This window comes from Lissotriton helveticus, chromosome 5_1, assembly GCF_964261635.1.
Source record: "Lissotriton helveticus chromosome 5_1, aLisHel1.1, whole genome shotgun sequence".
NCBI lineage: Eukaryota > Metazoa > Chordata > Amphibia > Caudata > Salamandridae > Lissotriton > Lissotriton helveticus.
In genome coordinates, this window is record NC_136065.1 from 1270807034 (window position 1) to 1270827297 (window position 20264).

Here is a 20264-nt window from a genome sequence, read left to right on the forward strand (position 1 = left end):
TTCAACTCCTTCTACCCTTGACTTGGGTATCTTCCTTTGACACAGCAACAGTCCTTTACCCCGATCTCAATGCATGGGCACCATGCTACCCCACGCTTACGTCAATAGACACTCCCCGGACCCCGTAATCCAGGTTAGTGTTCTGCTCTGGCTTGAGATAACGTTATTCCCGTCCAGCTAGTCCACAATACTCTATGGTGTGACGTGCCCCAATGGTGTCATCACCAAGAGCTGGCTACAGGAGTGGGTATGTGAAAGTGGCGCATGCGCAGTGAGAAACACCCTGCTGGAACAGCAGAGATGCAGAAATATGAGAAGCTGGAGAAAATCGGGGAGGGTGAGAACACATTGTCTACGAGGGGTGTGCCATATGTTGCGATTGTGTAGTTGAATTAATATTTGTCTTCAGATGTGTAAAATAAAGTATCCTGGAAGAAAGAGCATTCATGGTGATATCTTGGGGGGAGTTCGGCGTTAAACCTGTTCATATACATGGTACTCTTTGCTTAGTGCACCTTACAAGGGAGCCAGCTGGTCTGTCTTTTGATGTTCCGGTTCTCATTCTCGCTGTAGTCTGTTGATATTATAGTTCTTCTTCGCTGTATTTTACGCCCTACATAGTCTGTTTTCTCTGTGTGAATGTTTCTTTTCCTTCTTTTCGTGCAGTGTTACATCTTCCCGTCACTGAAATATTTTTAAGTTCCCCTTTGCTTCATTTCTAAAAGTACTGTCCCCCGCCCTCAACTGGTACATCAAGCCGCTATCTCTTCCGTTCTCTTCTCACCTGACATACCACCCCCTGTGACCTCTACGTCTAGGCTGCGCCTAACAATCGTAAGCGCAATTTAAGCCTTAGCAGCCAGATTTCGAGTATATATAGGTTCTCCCCGGTGCACGCAGAGGGGGCGTCGGTACGTTGAACCTAGCACCGAAGCACTGAAAGTCCTTGCCACTCTGAAAAGCGCCGACTCTAATTTGTGGGAACAGTCGCCATTTGTCTTAGCACTTGGTCCCCCATTTTTGTTCTTAGTCAGATTTTTCTTTCTTTCTTGTGCTCTTCGACCCGCTCCGTCTGCCTCTACCTCTCCTAGCCTCTTGGAGTTGTACTTTAGCTCCTGTCTGGTCCTTCACTGAGGTCGTCCAGTGAGCGCCTGGGCTGTGAGTTTCTGGGCACATGAGATGACTGAGCACACACCATCTGCAAAGGAATTCTGTTGCACAGTAGCTCACTGCTGTCCCCCATTCCTTTCATCTGCTGTAAAGTGACAGTGCTACAAAAATGAAACACACCTTCTCTTGAGTTCTTGAGCATGAAACGAGCAGCAGGAAAAGGAGTTGTGGTCTAGTGACCACATTGCACTCTTCTGAAGTAGGTTTCCATTCCGCCTTTTCCTTGAACATGTAATGTGATCCTGGGCAGTGCACTGTATGTCCACAGGCCTCCGTTCCTTTAGCTGCTAAAAAGTTAAGTTATTCAATATGAAACATGCAGCAATCCAATCACACATTAAGAATATGTAATAGTTTGATGCAATTCCTTCTCAAAATTGTATATCTTTGAGGGTCCTGGCCTACCACACTAGTCTAACCTGCAGGTATTGCATTCCATTTTCCCCTCATTGTCAAAGGCAGGACTTGAATGATATACCTCTCTGTGAACTTCTGGTGACTTCAGTTTTGATGGGCAATAGTTCTAAATGTATGTTAAACCTCTATATCCTGATTCAGATGTCCTCATTCATATGGATTTCCAGAAGGCCTGAAAAATCATAACAAGCATTGGCATAGCCAATAGGTCTCGCATTTGGGACCTTGTAAGTATTTAGTTATGCAGTACAATATCCTTGGTGCAACATCAACTGTTGCATGGCTAAACACTTATAAGGTCCCAAAGGCAAGACCTATTGGCTATGCCAATGCTTGTTTCTCTTTGGTGACTTCCCAGTGGAGCAAGATAAGTCTAGAAGCTTGCCTGTGTCACCCACTAAGCCCTCCACACTTCTTCCCCTCGATACCTGGCAAATAAATGTAAAATCTCTGGAGGCTCTAGACCTTCGCGTAATGCAGAAAAATACTGCTTGAGCCCCCCAGCTTCAAAAGGGAAATATCGATACTCAATCCTTCGCAGGCAATGTGGTCAGCATCTGGAACTCGCTTCCTCCACTACTCCATACCACCACCTCTGCCCAGACTTTCAAGGCTGACCTCAAATCTCTTCTCTTCCAAAGACACTTCCAGAATTAATGCATCCCTTTCCATGCCCCTCAAGGAAGTTCTTACAATGTTGTAAATATGTAATCTATGCCTGTACAATCCGAATCCTATTGTGTTTTTGATTTTTGTGTGACTGCCGTCTATTGTTTTATTTTACTTTTTCATCTATCTCGTTTATATTTGTAACGTGTAAGTATGTACATTTTCTCCTGTAACGGTCTTGGTTCTATTGTGAAGCGGTCTGACACCTTTGGGTAAAGTCTGCCCTATATAAAATTGCATTAAAGCCCTATATAAAATTGCATTAAATACATAAATAAAATGAAATTAAAAAGCCCGTAGGGCTCAAAGGGCTTCAGCCGCTCCTGTAACATCGTGTGTGTCAGCCCAGGCTCGGACAGCTTCCTGGATGTATTTGGCTCTAGTTGCGACCCTGAAACCAGATGCATGCTGCTATAAAAGTCAATTGGAGAAATACCTTGTCCCGACTGATTTAAAAAATCTTCTACTTTCCTCTTTCAAAATGTTGGCATGTACGCTGCAGCACCACCGGACTGACAAGTTATAAAGGGGTGTCCCGACCCATACAGCCCATCTTTGAAGCGAAGTACCTGAGTTTACATCGAGTGAAAACATCATCATCATTATCGTTCGATTTTACCTTTGCCAGGACCTCTAAATGACCCGAGGGCGCAATCTGTGATCTTTTTGACCGCCTTTGTGTGAATTCACTTTTAGCTGAATGTGCAGGTTTGTGTAAAATGGTCTGAAAGTGCATCGGTATGCGTCACTCTATCTAAGCCTGTCTGGGTGTGCGGGCTCCAGGCTTGTCTGACTAAGATCTAATCTGCCTCGGGCACCGTCACCACCCCTCCCCACGCCTTTCACAGCGCAGCAGTAAAGAGAACAATTCATTCCTTGAAAACCTACACCAATGCTTTGGAGCTGGGTCAATACTGCCACCAATCAGCAGGAGCCCAGCCCTGGACCTTTTTCTCTACGGCTGAAAAAAAATATAAAAGACATTCAAAAACAGGGCGAAATTCTTCACTCACAGCAGCCGAACGTTGCAGCGTCGCTGTGGGCACACGTTTCACCACTGTGCCAATCTTTCTTCAGTGAAGTGTCCGGTAAGGGGTGAGGCGGTGGCAGTCTTGATTTTTTTTAATTTATTTATAGTTTTGTTGCACTCAGTCCGTGATAGGAGCCTCGGTAACTGTATCTTTCCTAGATTCAAAAGGACTCGCACAGGAGGACGACAATTCTCCGTTCAAGCAGCTGCTGGATGGAACGCCCTTCCCCGCTCCCTCAGACTTGAACCTAACTACCTGGCATTTCGCAAGAAATTAAAGACACACCTATTCCCTAAATAGAGTTCCCTCTATAAGTATCTCTCCTCTCTCCCTCCCCCTCAACAGGATCACTAACCTTATAGTGCGGGGATGCCCTTGGGTCACCAGGCGCTTTAGAAATCGTTATTAAATTAAATTTAAATTATCTGAAATAAGGCTAAAACTAGATGTGGACGAGCCAGGACATTAACAGGGAGACCCGATTTAAGCCCAGCTAAGGATCTGCTTTGGCCCCTAGAGGCTAGAGCCTGTGCACGAGCGTAGTGAACATATTTGGCATGTACATCTTGCAAAAAACATCATCTAAAAATGCTAAAGCCTCTTCAACATTAAAAATGCGTTTAACACATTTTTTCATCAGATTATAAATGCGCATTGAGGAGTAGTTATTGAAAGTGATAGGTTTTTATACATGAATTTTGAAAATGTCTTCACCAGTACTGAATCCAGGACAATGCCCTTAGGTAACCAAGAGGCACGTTAGTTGTCATGTTTACCCTAAATGTAGCCTCGGTTCCTAATCGAGATGCGCAGCATCGTGGGCAATTAAATAAAACATTACAAAGGATTTTTTGGGCAATTTACACCCTGGATGTACATATTTGTCAGTGCTTTCAGCTGTGATAATGAAGAAAAGGGAGGTTTCGGTGAAATCAAGTATTCGCTTGGGATTACACAATTTGGTCAAGCAGGAAAGCCGGAATTTATCCCAATTTTTCGAGTGACGCACTGTGCAAATCTGCCACTAGATGAGCATCTCTTTCCCACATATAAAGTTAATGCTGTGTCATTGATTTTTGGTGTATGAGGTCAGAGCATAGGTGATAAAAAGAACTCACATTCTATTTTAAAGTTTTACACAACAGCGCACCTTGCCCTAGTACCTAAGAGTGTTTCACAACAGCAGCAGATTAAGACTTTTTTCCGAAAACACCGAGATTTGTCAGGATTCACAGAGCAGAGGCCTCGGCTTCAACCTGGTTAACTATGTTGATTGGTCGGCAGCTGTAGACACTCTCAGCCAGATTCATCATTGAAAAATGGGCTCGCAAAGGTCCAGATTCTGAGAATCTGGCCCTTTGCGAGCGCAATTTTTGCATTTAGGATTCATCATCCCAAATGCAAAAATCGCTAATTGCGAAATTGCAAAATTGCGAGGAATTGCATTTAAGGAATCTCTATTTGAGATTCCTTAAATGCAATTCATTAACCATTTTCAAATTGCAAATTCGCTATTTTTGGCCGCTATTTACCGCGAAGTCTGACTTCGTGGTAAATAGCGGAAACTTAGAAAAATGCACTTTAGTGCATTTTTCTAAGTTGTATGTTACACACACACATGTCCTTTGGACATGTGTGTGCGCAACATCAGTCTACATTGACATTTCAGGGGTGCTACTGGCACCCTTGAAATCGCATCCTTATTTGCGATTAGCAAATTGCTAATCGCAAATAAGGAATGACTCCTCATTCCTTCTATGGGCCTTTAGGCCCATAGGAATGAATGGGGAGTCATTCCTTATTTGCGATTAGCAATTTGCTAATCGCAAATAAGGAAGCTGTAGAAATCGCAAATAAAATTGCGATTTCAAGTCCTTAATAGCGATTCCTTAATAATCGCTATTAAGGACTCGCAAAACGGGACAGTGATGAATCTGGGGGTAGGTCACTTAACCTTATGTGAAAACTCGGCTCGTTTTGGGCTTAATGTTTGAAGAGAACTTTCAGCTGAACCAGAGCCAGGCATCTGGCTCGACTTTCAGTGGCTCACCCCTTTATCGAAAACATTCACCAATTTCTGTGTATATCTTACATCAACAACAGTAAAATGTATGTGACCAGAAAGCGAGGTTTAAATCAGCACTACACTATACCAAGTTGATAAGTCCTAATAAGAGTGAAACCAGTTTTGGGTTGCATGTGTTACTGTTCAGGGAGGACCCAGCCTGGTAGTTTCAGCTGGACTGTTTAGAGCAGGGTCAAGCCTGTTTTGCATATGGCTGTGTCCAAACTGAGGTGGCTTGGTGTGCTAATTAACAATGGACTGGGATGCGGACCGAATAATTACTAGTGGTTGAGATCTATTCTAGCTTCCTACTATCACTTCTCAGTATACTTTCACTGTGATGCTGTTAGAAATGGGATTTCTGGTTGGCTAAGGCTTGCGCTAAAGCCAGGCAGAGACCACCACTCTAGTCAGGGCAAGGGAGTTACACGCCAAAGATAAACCCTGCTCACCCTCTTGGTAGCTTGGCACGAACAGTCAGGCTTATCCCGGAGGCAATGTGTAAAGCGTTTGTGCAACACACTCACAGCAACAACATACTAGGCACACCACAAAAGGAACTCCACACAAGGTTATATCAAAAATAGCCTTTGTATTCTCATAACACATTAGAATAGTATTCATATAATATACATTGTGCCACCTGGGACTAGGCAATATTTCAACGATCAGAAGCACCCAATCCTGGCTTGCCGATAATCATCTCAAACTCAATGCCCTAAAAACAGAGTTCCTTCTGATCTCACCTCCAGCGAAGATCTCCACCACCCAAATCTGGCTTAAACACCTAACCGCACTCAATGTCCAACCCACCATCGTGGACTCAGCAAAATCTCTAGGCATAACACTTGACACCAATCTCAACATGCAGCAACATATCAGCAAGGCAACAAAGGGTGCAAACTTCCAGATCAATACTCTGAGGAAACTCAAACCTTTCCTCCCAACCAAAGACTTCCAAACCGCAGTACAAGCACTAGTCATCCCCCAAATTGAATACGGCAGCATCGCCCTCTGCGGACTCCCCCTAACTTCAACCGCACCCATAAGAGCTTCTCTAAACGCTGCAGCGAGACTCATCACTGGATCAAAAAAGCATTCCCATATCACCCCTGACTTGAAATCCCTGAATTGGCTGCCTTTTGAAGCCAGAATTCATCTGAAAATCGCCTGCATGACACACAAGGCGGTACACCTAAACTCACCCGGCTACCTCGCTCAGAAACTGACAATCTCTGGCGGAGCTAGAAACACTAGAGGCACAAACAATCTTCTGCTGAAACCTCGAAGATTCCGGAAGGAAAAAACATATAAGCGCTCCTTCTCAGGAATGGCGCCTAGGATCTGGAACTCACTCCCTCCCGAAACCAGGCTTATCTCTTCCACTACACTCTTTAAAAATGAAGTAAAAGCTATCCTCATGGCTAAATACACTTGAACTATTATCTCGAACTCTGGTAAGACTATATGCACCGATCTGTACTACATGTTTGATCCCTGTGATTATTTGTATTGTTATCTTTTTACCCACTTGATTGGCATTGTAGCCACCTACTTATACTGTTTGATCTATTGATATATCTGTCTGACTATGCTCCCTCATGTACCCATCGGTGTAAAGCGCTCTGATATCTGCAAAGATCTTGTCCGCGCTATATAAAACTTTCAAATAAATAAATAAATGTTAAATGTCGTATACTTGTAAAGCGCACAGCTGCCCCAGCAAAGGGGCGTCCCGGCACTGTATAGCGCTGGGGAACCCGTCCTGGCTTGCCCTGTGAGATGGTCCCTACTGGGAATCCCCAAGGTGGAGCCAGGCATCCCCGGCGTTGATGGGGCCGTTGTGGAGATTAGGCAAGCTAATGCCCAGAGTTGCCGAGTGGGACCCCAGGTTAGAGTAGGCACCGAGGCGAGAATTGTCGAGTCTGCTGACCCTGGTCCACGACCCTGCCGCGTCGGGAATTGAACCCTGGTCGACTTCTGCTCCCGGGTCTGCCGCCTCTAACCAGTGAGCCACACCACTCCATTTACAGGGGATTAAATACACCTGACAGGGCCAATTGGGCCACTGTCAGAACCATCACAAGCACCAATAGTAAATGTAGAACCAATAATAAATATAGAACACAACAAGTAACTACTGGCAAAATACTGTACTCAGCATCATCTCCTGCAACATAAATCATATTATGCAAGCAGCATCACATTAGGCGTGAAATACATTCTGCACCAACCTCATAAGCATAAACGCATTATGCAGTAACCTCATAAACTCGCACATAAACACATTATGCATAAATCACGGTACATAAATTACAGGACATGAATCATATTTCCTGCGCACCACATAAATCACATTAGGGCATGGCACCCTATTAACCTCACAGTCCCCCTGGCCAACTGGCCTTCTTGGAGGGCTCAAATGCTCTATGTCCACAATGTCAGGGCGGCTGCCAATGCAGCAGAGTCTCAAAGTGCACAATTGCGCAGACCTAAACAATGCAGCTGTCACTAAGTGCTGTACAGCTGGAAATCAAATAAAGGCCCTGGCACCAGTGTGCCCTCTCTTGTCCCACTCAGGGACTTCTCAAACACATGCCCATCTCGTTGCAGCTGCCCGCGCTGGTGTTGTGCAGCTGGGAAAATAAATTAGCCCTGGCACCCTGGTGCCTCCTCTGTGCCTCCACCGGGGCTCTTTGAAATAATGGTGCCCATAGTTGCAGCTGCCCTCTCTCAGGTGGGACAGCTGGAAATCAATCATCAGGCACTGGCGCTTCGGCGCCCTCGGGCCCCCACTGGGGCTTGGGAAGGAATTTGCCCATGTTGCAGCTGCCCGCTACGGCGGTGCAGCTGTGAACAGAAGAGGCACTGACATATTTGGGGAATTGGGGAGCCTCTATCACCGGGCTCCTCCGTGTGCCATCTGACAGGCAAGGCCCCCTCTGTTGGAGCGGCCCGCAACGGCCGGATCGCTCAGGCACTCACAATGTGCACCTGGAGCCGACAAGGGCTCCTAACAACCAAAATGCTGCTTCCCGATCGGCCCCTCTCACTGGGCTTCTGGGTAGGACTCCTCCGGTCCAGGCGGCAGACACAGGAGATTTCCCACTCCTCAGGGACTCTCTCTCTCCTTCAATGCGGTGGGGACAGGCACCAACAATGTGCCTCTTGCCCCCGCACCGCAATCACACACCTCGGGGCTCTCCCTCGCACACGGGAGCCCTGCGTCACCGGACTTCCTCCTCTTCCTGGCGGCTGAAGCTCCGCCCAACATCAGACAGCCGGTTCGGAGCTCCTCTTCACCGGGTTGTGGCGGTGATTTCTCAAAAGTAGAATGCGGCGTGGGCTCCCGTAAGGCAGACACCACGGAGTGGGCACCGCATCAAAAATAAGCTCCTCAGCAGTATGGGCTCCTGCCAATAACTCAGAACGCGTGGTTGGCACCCGCTCCTCCTGGCCCAACGCGGCCAAAACAAACATAAAACGCGGGTGGGCACCCGCTCCCAAGGCATCACCGGGTGAATCCCTATGCCGGGATTCCCTCCAGATGGGGCTGCAGCTCAGCGCTGCGCAGCCCACGCTTGCCTCCTTCTGGGGATAATCAAGATATAGTGCTGCCGAGGCGCTGGATGCAGTCACAAGTCTTTGAAGGTCCTGGAGGTCAAGGGGTCAATGCAGGGTCCAGGGAGGCAAGCCCTCATGGCAGTTCCTCCTGGTCCCCAGCAGCATGCCCCAGCAGGATTCAGGAACAGTACTCCAGCATCAAGGAAGGGAACAACTTCATGGGGTCACAGCCCCTATACTTATACCACCCAATCCTTTGTCTGCAGCGCAGGGCTTGGGGAACCAGATGCAACTGGTTCAGGGGGAATTTGGAGTACTTTGTTTTCCTTTGTCAGGTGAGGGCTAGGTGATCAGACACACCACAGAGGGCGGAGCCAGCATTGTACAGGCTGGGCACAGTCCTATTCAGAGTCAGGGGATTACTCCTCCCACTTCTCCCAGCACAGGTGTCCCAATCAGCCTAGTGCTGACTCACCCTGCCCCTCCTGGAGCCACACACACCTCCCAGCCCCTGTCACTCACAAGCCAGACATGCAATTCACATCAGGAAGGCAGACACATAGCACACAGAAATGCCAACTTCTAAAAGTGGCATCTCTCACATAGTCTCTCACATAAATCTGCGCACACCATTGCGCAGCATTTATTATTATAATTCCAACCATAGCAGACTTGACTGGTATGCACTGCTGCTCTCATATCATAAATTACCACTGACACACACTGATAAGGGAATCCCCAATGCATTCCTTTGGGAGGGCAGGCCAATCTCAGCAATGTAACACAGAGAGTGCACGCACGTTACACAGTGCTAAAGTGCCCAAAGGCCTAACACCACCAACACCATGTCAGAAAATAAGGCGGGGAGAAAGGGAAAACGTTTAGGGATGACCCTACAAAAGAGCCAAGTCCAACAGACGCCCTAAGTGGGACAGGTATACCCAGGCGTGGGTCCTGTGCGTACAGTGCCTCTGCAACCAAACATTACCAAGCTAATGACCCATTTAAGGGCAAAACCTGTTCTGGATTGCATGTTTTCTGGTTCAGGACTGAGCCAGCCTGTAAGGCTAGGCTGTTCTCTTTGGAGCAGGGTTCATACTGATTTGCAAAAGTCTGAGTCCAAAGTGAGGTGGGATTGTGTGCAAAATAACAATGGACTGGGATGAATCCTGAGTAAATACCAGTGGTTGAGATTTATTCACGCATTCCATCCATCACTTCTTCGTATATTTAATATTATGCCGCAGCATGAGTAGAGTCTTGAACTGTGCAGTGCAAGTATGGGCAGTCACTGGCATACCTTACAATTTGCTCAACTCACCCTGACTTGGCGGATGTCTCCCACTTTTCAAGAATATAAAATGTCTTGAAAAGCAACTAGCACTCACTGTTGACAGTAATGTGGATATGTGTGATATTTCCATGTTTGCAATGTGCTCATGTGTGAGGTTTGAATGCCTCATGTGTAATGTTCTGAATGAGGCTTTTCCCGCAAGGTAGAAAGTGATGCAGTGCTGAGATCTGCAGTCCTGTTTTTTCCTTAGCCTTCAGGGGAATGTTCTTTTGTGTAGACAATAAAAAAATCAAAAGTAGATGTACCAAAATGCAACAGGAAAAGTAATAACTACTCACACCTCGCATGGGACAAATGAAGTTAATATGCCATTTAAAATCTCAGCCAACTGTCTTCTTGGTCTCTTAGGCACTTTTATCTATTTGGCTTTGGAAAAGCGAGATGTGCTTCAAACAAAATCAAATCCTATATGAGTGCAACTAGACCCGAGGGAGACTAACATGCCAACAAATGGAGTTGGTGCTAACACTTCACCAATGGGGCGGTGCTATCCTTAGAGCCAATGCAAGAAACTAGAGTGATAAATTGTGCATTTTAAACATACTGATCAAACCTGCTATAAATGCAGCAAATGTTTGGTACCTTTCATAATGTATATAGGTTACTGGCAGATCCCTTTTAAAATGGGAATGAGTGATTTGACAATTGAAAGGCATTTTCTACAGCACATGTCTCTAACCTTTTGTAAAATAAGAGCTACTTTTGTTCAATAAAAATCATCCCAAGCTACTAATATTAGTGTTGCAGTGCCCACATCAGATAAGATTACATTACTGGCCATCAAATGCAAAGTTACAAGCAGTGTTCGCCTATGTTCATCAGGCATGGTAGCCAGCATTAATGAAAATATGGCTTTATCAATACACGCTTTTCAATTTTGATACGCATATCTTAAATTAACCAAGCAAAGGCTTCTAACGTATCAGGCATGGCTGCACACGGAACAGCTACCTATAGGCAGCTGGAGAGCTGCCAGTAGCTACCAAGCTACTCATTGGAGAAGCCTATTCAACAGGCTTCAATTTAAAGCACTTTAGAACCAGTTTTGTGCAAAGCAATTTCAAGAAGACAACCCTTTTTCCAATTCCTTCTGTAAAATGACAGTAAGCTCACAAAATATTTTTAATTCCATATTTAGAGAGAAGCTCCAGTGTGACTTTTCACCAAAAGTAAAATTTCAGTCTGCTCCTTGGACCTTTTAACATATACTTGTTTGTGGTCGCACACAGGTACAGATTTCAGAAAATTAATCTTCGTGGGTCAATACACCTGATTTTAGGATGTGTAACTTGGGCAGGTGTGTAGTCTCAAAGGTGTTTATACAAAAGGTCAAGTCATCAGCTTCTTGCAGGACTTTTTAGAATTACATTTTCACTTAGTTTAAATAAATTAAAATATTTTTCTGGAGTTTAAATAAAAATAAAATTCCCAGCCAAAGTAAAAAAAATAAATCTTTGTTTTAATAATTATTATGAATAGAATTAATAAAATTATATTGTACTTTTTAAATAAAATTAATGTTACAATAATTTGTACATTCAAAAATGTTTTTAAAATATAAAAAATGTAATAATTTTTGTTTATTTTTTAGATACTTTTTTCACATTAAATTTATATTTGAAATAATTTCATTTTATTTAACATTATTACCTATGGGCTATGTTTTAATTCCTCGCCTTCATTATTTTCTGCAGGCTTTTGCAGTTTCACTGGTGGCCTATGTGCAGTGCTGGGTGTACTTGCATTAGTTTTTGGCTACAGCACCTTTACACTTGTAAATTAGGCTCATCCCATTAGTTAAGGGGACATCGTTTCTTAAGTGTTGCTGGCTGAAAAGCCAAGACTGCCTTACAGTTTTAAAGGTGACATGGGGCTACGGAGAAGCTATGGACAAACGTGGAAATGGTCTTCGCGCAAAGTGACGGCCCATAATGGTTGTAATGATGGACTAGAAGGCTTTGTAAATACCTAAAAATCAAAGCAGTGTTTTTCTCTCTTTCTAAATGTCTTATTTATTCTGTTTCTTCGGAGAAAGATAAAGATTGCAAAATGGGGGAAATTAAGAATTCATTTCAGATTAAAGTGTAGCCCTCTGTAAAATCACACTTATGCAATACATGTTAATTTAGTTATGTCAATAATGTATTTTTACAATGTAATGCTAACATTCGAAGTATCTATTCTCCGATGTTCTGTTGGCGTGGAGTATTCTAGTGCTCACCATCATTCATGTCATGATACACATCACTTGCCAGAAGTCTAAATTAACAAAATCATACCCATCACCCAGGTAGAGAGTAAAAACTGGATAAATAAATCCTTAGCTACATGTTGAGAACACTCTAGCGCTGATGGTCAAAGCATACATTAAAGGCACACCTCCCTTTAGATGAAGTGACAGGCTTTAGACTCTCTGCAGCTCATACCAGCACTTTCTGTGTTCAACTTCTGAAGTATCACTTCACTGGGTAAGGGGCACAGGGGCCTCTTTCACTCAAAGGGTGGAGCACCTTTCACTGGCACAGACTTTACCTCTCCAGGACTCCTGATCCAAGACCTAGGAGTTCCTCAATCCCTATCCTCGATATGGTGGACATCCTTTTCTCTCTTGGGTCTACTGGCTCTCATAATCCCCTCCAGGTCTACTAGTTTTCAGAGCCCATAGGTACACAGCCCTTCCGAGGTAGAATATCTGATCTGAAACAAGACCAACATTCCTGTACCACGCCTAAATGAACAACCAAAACAAGCAATCAGACCTCTCAAGCCTCTTCCTAAGTGACGTCCCTGAATGACTCATCATGCCAAACCCACCAGAAACAAAGATTTAAGGAATACTTTTTCTCTTACCCAGATGGCATTCATGAAAAAACAAAAATGGAAATGAGGTGGAAATTCGCAGTTTCAAAAAGAAATGCGTGTTGGAAGAAAGATCAGCAAACACAATGTAATCCGATGAAAAAAGGCACCCCTTGCACATTCTCACCCGAACAGATAAAGAAGCCAACCATGCTTAGACATCAATCTTGCCATTAGAAGCATATACGGCTGATTTCTCTCCCTATTTTACTTACTTTGATCTTTATATGAGGTATAAACACACACACACACAAGGAGTGTGAACGTTTTTGTAGGTGTGGTTAGATGTTTTTCTTGTCTCTACAGGAAGAAATTGAGAGTGGAGTTTGTGCACTGCAAAGGCACAAGGGCCCTTTTGGACCTGTACATTTTAGAAACTGTGCAGTTATAGCTAGTAAGTGACTCTACTTCATTTCATCCACTGCCAGTAACACTGACTCGGTCCTCTTCCTGGGGACCGCTAGCCTTTAATGAATCAAGCAGTTGACATTTTTTAGATAAGCTGAAAATTTCACAGAATGTATGGGTCCACATTATGTGTTTCAATCACCCGAAAGAAGGCTGTTTGTTTTACAGTTGATGAGAGAACTGAGTTTTTCATTGAGGTGTTTAAAGGGACAACGGAGTATTGATATAATAATAATTTGTGGAAATGTGATGTGTAGGATTCCAAAGAAGAGCAAAGAGATTTTACCCTCGGAGCCCGTTCCTTAACCCTCGGAGCCCGTTCCTTAAAGGAGTCCAGGGGTCAAAGGACAGAGACTGTGATGGAAAACAGATATCTCACACCTGAATCCTGATTCATCCAATGATCGATGTTTACATTCCTTTTGTTCATCTATTATGTATTAAAAAAATTCATCATATCTTTATGTTTCATCTTGAGATTTCATGAATACCATTTTTAGGTCGAGGATCGTAGGCTGCGCTTGCGCAGTCTCGGTCAGAGAATTAATATTTTCTAGTGTGGGGCTTGAACCCGCCCCTCTACTCCATTGTCAAAGTCAAAGTCAAAGTCAAAGTCACCTAACCCAGAGACCGGAGGAGCCTCGCACCGGCACCCGCCTCAATCCCCCCAGGTAATACTTAGCGCAGTGCTGCATTGGGCGGGGAACGGGCTGTGGGTCGGAGGTTGCCCAGGCAGCAATTCTGAGACCGGGCTGCCAGGGACTGTATTAATTTGATAGCGGGACCTGTGGGAACACTCATCTGATCGCGGGGTCTCTCCCACCTCCCCCCTCCCTTGGTAACAATCTCGGCCCGTACGTGCCCAGCATGGCCGTGTGATACCGGGACCTTTTACTCCTGAACTTGGGGTAAATTACAAGCATTTAAATAACCTAACCCCCGCATGATTAACCCCAGAGTCCATACTGCAGCTTTGCCGGGTTCAGGACAGCAGCTCTCCTGCCTCCTCCCCACCCATGATCCGAGCTCCGTGCACTCCCCTGATTGTGCCATTTCCCCTCATTGCTTGTTGTGCCTCTGTGCCCCCCTGCCCCCTTGTTGCTTGTTGTGCCTCTGTGACCCCCTGCCCCCTCGTTACTTGTTGTGCCTCTGTGCCCTGCTTGTGATTTGTTTTTTGTGCCTCTGTGCCCTGCTTGTGATCCGGTTTTTGTGCCTCTATGCCCGGTTTTTGTGCCGCTGTCCCCCCCTGCCCCCTCGTTGGTTGTGCTTGCTCTCCTGACCCCCCCTTCGTTGGTTGTGCTTGCTGTCCTGCCCCCCCTCGTTGGTTGTGCATGCTGTCCTGCCCCCCCTCGTTGCTGTCCTGCCCCCCCTCGTTGGTTGTGCTTGCTGTCCTGCCCCCACCCTCGTTGGTTGTGCTTGCTGTCCTGGCCCCCCCCCCCCTTGTTGGTTGTGCTTGCTGTCCTGCCCCCCCCCTCGTTGGTTGTGCCCTGCTTGTGATCCGGTTTTTGTGCCTCTGCTCCCTGCTTGTGCCTCTGCTCCCTGCTTGTGCCTCGGTGCCCTGCTTGTGCCTCTGTGCCCTGCTTGTGCCTCTGTGCCCTGCTTGTGATCTGGTTTTTGTGCCTCTCTGCCCTGCTTGTGATACAGTTTTTGTGTTGCTCTCCTGTCCCCTCGTTGGTTGTGCTTGCTGTCCTGCCCCCCGTTGCTTGTTGTGCCTCTGTGCCCTGCTTGTGATCCGGTTTTTGTGCCTCTGTGCCCTGCTTGTTGAAATGTGCCTCTGCTCCTCTCCGTGTTGCTGCACGTTACACTGCCACCCATTCAATTTTGGGAAACTCATCTACCTTAGGTAACCTGCCCCAGCCCTTGTGTGCGGTCTTTCCTGCTTTCCTTCCAGGAATATGTTCTACTACTTCTGTTGAGCAGTTAAAACCGGTTTTATATTGCGTCTTTTAATTGCCTCCTCCCGACTCCGAGTTCTCCCACCAGCATCCGGGCATTATTTTCACAATCAAAGGGCTGTTACTTTTGCCTTGAGGCACGGACAGCATGTTTGGTCCCGAGGCTTCCTGTGTTGGGGAGGATGTGGCATACTGGCCAAAGCTGGCAATTAAGGGACTGGGGAACCAGGTTTGATTCTTGTTTTGCTTGCCTCTGTTCCCTGCTTCTGATCGTTTATTTTCTTGCCTCTGTTCCCTGGGGCGTTACTGGGCAGAGATGGGCGTGTGGCTGACCTAGACTGAGGGATGTCTGTGTGTGTGTTTGTGGCTCTGTGTGTGTGTGTGTGTGTGTGTGTGGCTCTCTGTGTGTGTGTGGCTCTCTGGGTGTGTGTGTGTGTGGTTTTCTGTGTGTGTGGCTCTGTGTCCGCTAATACTCTCTACTACTCTCTAATGCTCACCTATTGCCATTGTAAATGACAATACCATTTATTTATGTTTTTTTTAAAAAAAATGCCATTTGCAATGCCAATAGCTCTAACTTTAACAAAGCCAAGGCCATTGATACAAACAATACATCAGATTCCGAAGATAACATTGCAGCAGGGAATTTAGATACTATGTTAACTAATGAAAGTATAACTACAGAAAACATAAATATTTTAAGTTTAGCACCTGCAGAATACACACTCTGCTACACTCTCTACACTCCACATTACTCACTCATAATTAGTCACTCTATACTACTCACTCTTTACTACTAAAAAAAAGACACACTTTGTATATGTAAGGGTGTGGCTGTGAATGTAAATATGTGTGGCTCTAGGACTCTTTACTACTCACTCTTTAAAACTCACTCTTACACTCTATACTACTCGCTGTCTAATACTCTCTACTAATCACTATCTACTACTCACTATCTACTACCCACTACTACCCTACTACTTACTTTACAACTCTCTAATACTCCCTAATAAATTTAGTAATAAAAATAATGCTATAAGGTTCCCCCCCCCTCGTTGGTTGTGCTTGCTGTCCCTCCCTCATTGGTTGTGCTTGCTGTCCTGCCCCCCGTTGGTTGTGCTTGCTGTCCTGCCCCCCCCTCGTTGGTTGTGCTTGCTGTCCTGCCCCCCCTCGCTGGTTGTGCTTGCTGTCCTGCCCCTCCCCTCGTTGTTTGTGCTTGCTGTCCTGCCCCCCGCCTCATTGGTTGTACCCTGCTTGTGATCCGGTTTTTGTGCCTCTGCTCCCTGCTTGTGCCTCTGCTCCCTGCTTGTGCCTCTGTGCCCTGCTTGTGCCTCTGTGCCCTGCTTGTGCCTCTGTGCCCTGCGTGTGCCTCTGTGCCCTGCTTGTGCGTTTGTGCCCTGCTTGTGATCCGGTTTTTGGGCCTCTGTGCCCTGCTTGTGATCCGGTTTTTGTGTTGCTCTCCTGCCCCCTCGTTGGCTGTTTAAAAAAAAAAATGAAAAAAATGCCATTTGCAATGCCAATAGCTCTAACTTTAATAAAGCCGAGGCCACTGATACAAATAATATATCAGATTCCGAAGATAACATTGCAGCAGGGAATTTAGATACTATGTTAACTAATGAAACTATAACTACAGAAAACATAAATATTTTAAGTTTAGCACCTGCAGAATACACACTCTGCTACACTCTCTACTACTCCACATTACTCACTCATAATTAGTCACTCTATACTACTCACTCTTTAGTACTAAAAAAAATACACACTTTGTATAAGTAAGGGTGTGGCTGTCCATGTAAATATGTGTGGCTCTAGGACTCTTTACTACTCACTCTTTAAAACTCACTCTTACACCCTATACTACTCGCTGTCTAATACTCTCTACTACTCACTATCTACTACCCACTACTACCCTACTACTTACTTACAACTCTCTAATACTCCCTAATAAATTTAGTAATAAAAATAATGCTATAAGGTACTCACTCTAATACTCTACAAAAAAATGTCTACCACACACAATTTACTACACACTACTACTCACTCTTTACTACTCACTCTCTAATATTCTCACTACTATCTCTACTACTTACTCTACAAATATCTAATACTCTATACTCACTTTAGTACACAAAAAAACTACTCTACAGTACTCACTATAACACTCTATTACACATTCTACTTCACACCATTAACTACACTCTCTACTACTCACAAATACTCACTTAAGTACTCACTCTTTACTACTCACTCACAAATATTATCACTACTCACTCGACTACTTACTTTACAACTCCTTACCACTGTCTACTAACTGTAATACTCAATATCTACTACTCGCTTCTACTCACTGTACTAAATAGCATCTAATGTATAGCACTTACTGTAATACTGTACTACACACTCTGCTACACTCTCTACTACTCAACATTACTCACTCATAATTAGTCACTCTATACTACTCACTCTTGACTACTAAAAATAAAAATACACTTTGTATATGTAAGGCTGTGGCTGTGCATGTAAATGTGTGTGGCTCTAGGACTCTTTACTATTCACTCTTTCACTCTTTCATACTCACTCTTTCACTTTTTACTACTCGCTCTCTAATACTCTCTTTACTAATAACTCCTACTCACTATCAACCACTCACTCTATTACTCTACAACTTACTCTGTGTGTGGGTGCAAATGCAATAGGTCTCGCATTTGAGAACGATGAAGCTATTGGCATTAAAAAAGACAATGCCATTTATTTATAATTTCAAAAAGAAAAAATTGTCATGAGCAATGCCAATAGCTCTACCTTTAATAATATAAATGACTATGGGCCAGATGTAGGAATGCCGTTACCGACCGGTATTTGCAGATGGAGATGTAGGGGCCTGAAAATGTGAAAAATCTGTATATTTACCGAATCTGTAAATATACCGATTCGGTAAAATACCGAATCGGTATATTTACCGAATCGGTAAATCTACATGTAGGTGGCACTGTAATCAGTGCCACAGGCCCTTACCGAATCGTTATTTACCATGGAATACTATTCCATGGTAAATAACGAATTCCTGTGTACATGCACATCTGTACATGTACACATGGCACACAAGCCAGTATCAGGGGTGCAACAGGGTGTCAAAGTGACACCCTGTCCCCCTTGCAAATTCGGTATTTTTACCGAATCGGTATTTACCGATTCGGTAATTGACATTGATTTATATGGGCCTCAAGGCCCATAGGAATCAATGACAATTACCGAATCGGTAAATACCGATTCGGTAATTACAGAATCCTATAGATTCGGTAAAAAATACCGAATTTTTAACTACATCTCATTTACCGAATCTACAATACCGAATCGGTAAAATTCGGTATTCTAGAGTCGGTAAATGAGAATTACCTACATCTAGCCCTTAGCCATTTATTTATGATTTAAAAACAAAAAAAAAACAATGCATAAGCAATGTCAATAGCTCTACCTTTAATAACGCAGAGACCATTGCATTGTAAATGCTTGTTTGCTGATGCTAGGCACTTGCTTGTGGGATTGCGTAGCCCCAGGCAGCCTCATTCACTATTACCAAATGCATTTCGGGCTACAAACAGCCCTTCCTCAGGGGCAGCTGCAATGTTAAAAACAAGCAACAAGGTGACATGTGTTCACCAGTATCATCTGCTCAACATATTTGTATCCTTTGTGCTAGATGACACACATAAAACATATAACCCAATTCCGCTATAATAGTTCCTCTCTCTTTGCAAAAACCATACACCAAACACATCAACAGAATTGTGCTCCCTAGTTTGCCTGAATCAAGAAACCTTCTTTTAACTCCTTAACCGCGGCGCGAATTTCACTGCTCTGTGGGATTTCTAAAGAGTGGGCGGGGCTGCGTGGGCCAACGGTTGTGCGAGCAGGGAACGGGTTGTAGAAAACAGTTTTCTTTTAAAAGCAAAACAATTTGAAAAAATCCATTCCAAAATAAGTTATTTTTTCGAAAAACTCATTCCAAAATAAATTATCAACCAACTACAGATGATTCCACCTACCTCTTTTTGTTTGTACCTACAAGGCTTAAGTACTAACAAGGTACCTGCAACAATATACTCCTGTTTTCCATCAGTAGAATTCTCTAATTGATTACTCAAGAAAGATTCATCGAGAAGCTAGATGGCATTTTTGCAACATGGGGTGTTCCTTTAATTCTAAAGTCTAACAATGGCTCAGCTTTCAACAGTCGAGAATTTAGAGACTTTCTTAATCATATCAATGTGAAGCGTCAGAAAAGCACACCTCTTGAGCACAAATGAATGGCGTTCTCAAATGCTTTATAAGTAGGGCTCCCGGTTTTCCGTTTAAACGGATTTTTACATATAAATACAGACGGAAAACAAGTTTTCCTTTATCTGTATTTATATATAAAAACGGGAAAATACTAGTATATTTTGTCATTAACATCAATAGACTCACACCCCCAACCATCTGGTGTCTCCCCCCTCCTCAGGGGGTTAAGAGGTGTCAGCCCGGCTGAGACAGCTTCCGCGGCACACCCTCGCACTTCACAGGTCTTTGAAGGACCGTTTACTTGTTAATGAGGCTTTACTGTTTTTCACACCTTAGAGCCCCTGCCTCTTCACTTTGCCGATTGCACCAGCTTTTAACAAGGGCACCTTCCTGGGACAATCCATGTCAAGGCCGCGCTGCTTTTAGGGCCTCCCACATATGGCTCCCAGTCCCACATATTCATCATTAGCGCCCTTAAAATATTATTTTAGCATCCTTTAATGCTGTTCTAGAGATTGTCTGTCACCGCCACCGATTTCAACGTTTGC

General features: G+C 44.4%; 1 long non-coding RNA gene across 1 annotated transcript in view; it reads left to right on the forward strand.

The window, feature by feature from the left end:
* The first annotated feature begins 3228 nt into the window (after nucleotides 1–3228).
* LOC144753580 (uncharacterized) overlaps nucleotides 3229–20264 on the forward strand; it is a 51592-nt gene continuing 34556 nt past the window's right edge. Inside the window, exon 1 of the long non-coding RNA XR_013594420.1 lies at nucleotides 3229–3344. This is a non-coding gene — a long non-coding RNA (uncharacterized LOC144753580). The remainder of the gene's footprint in view (nucleotides 3345–20264) is intronic.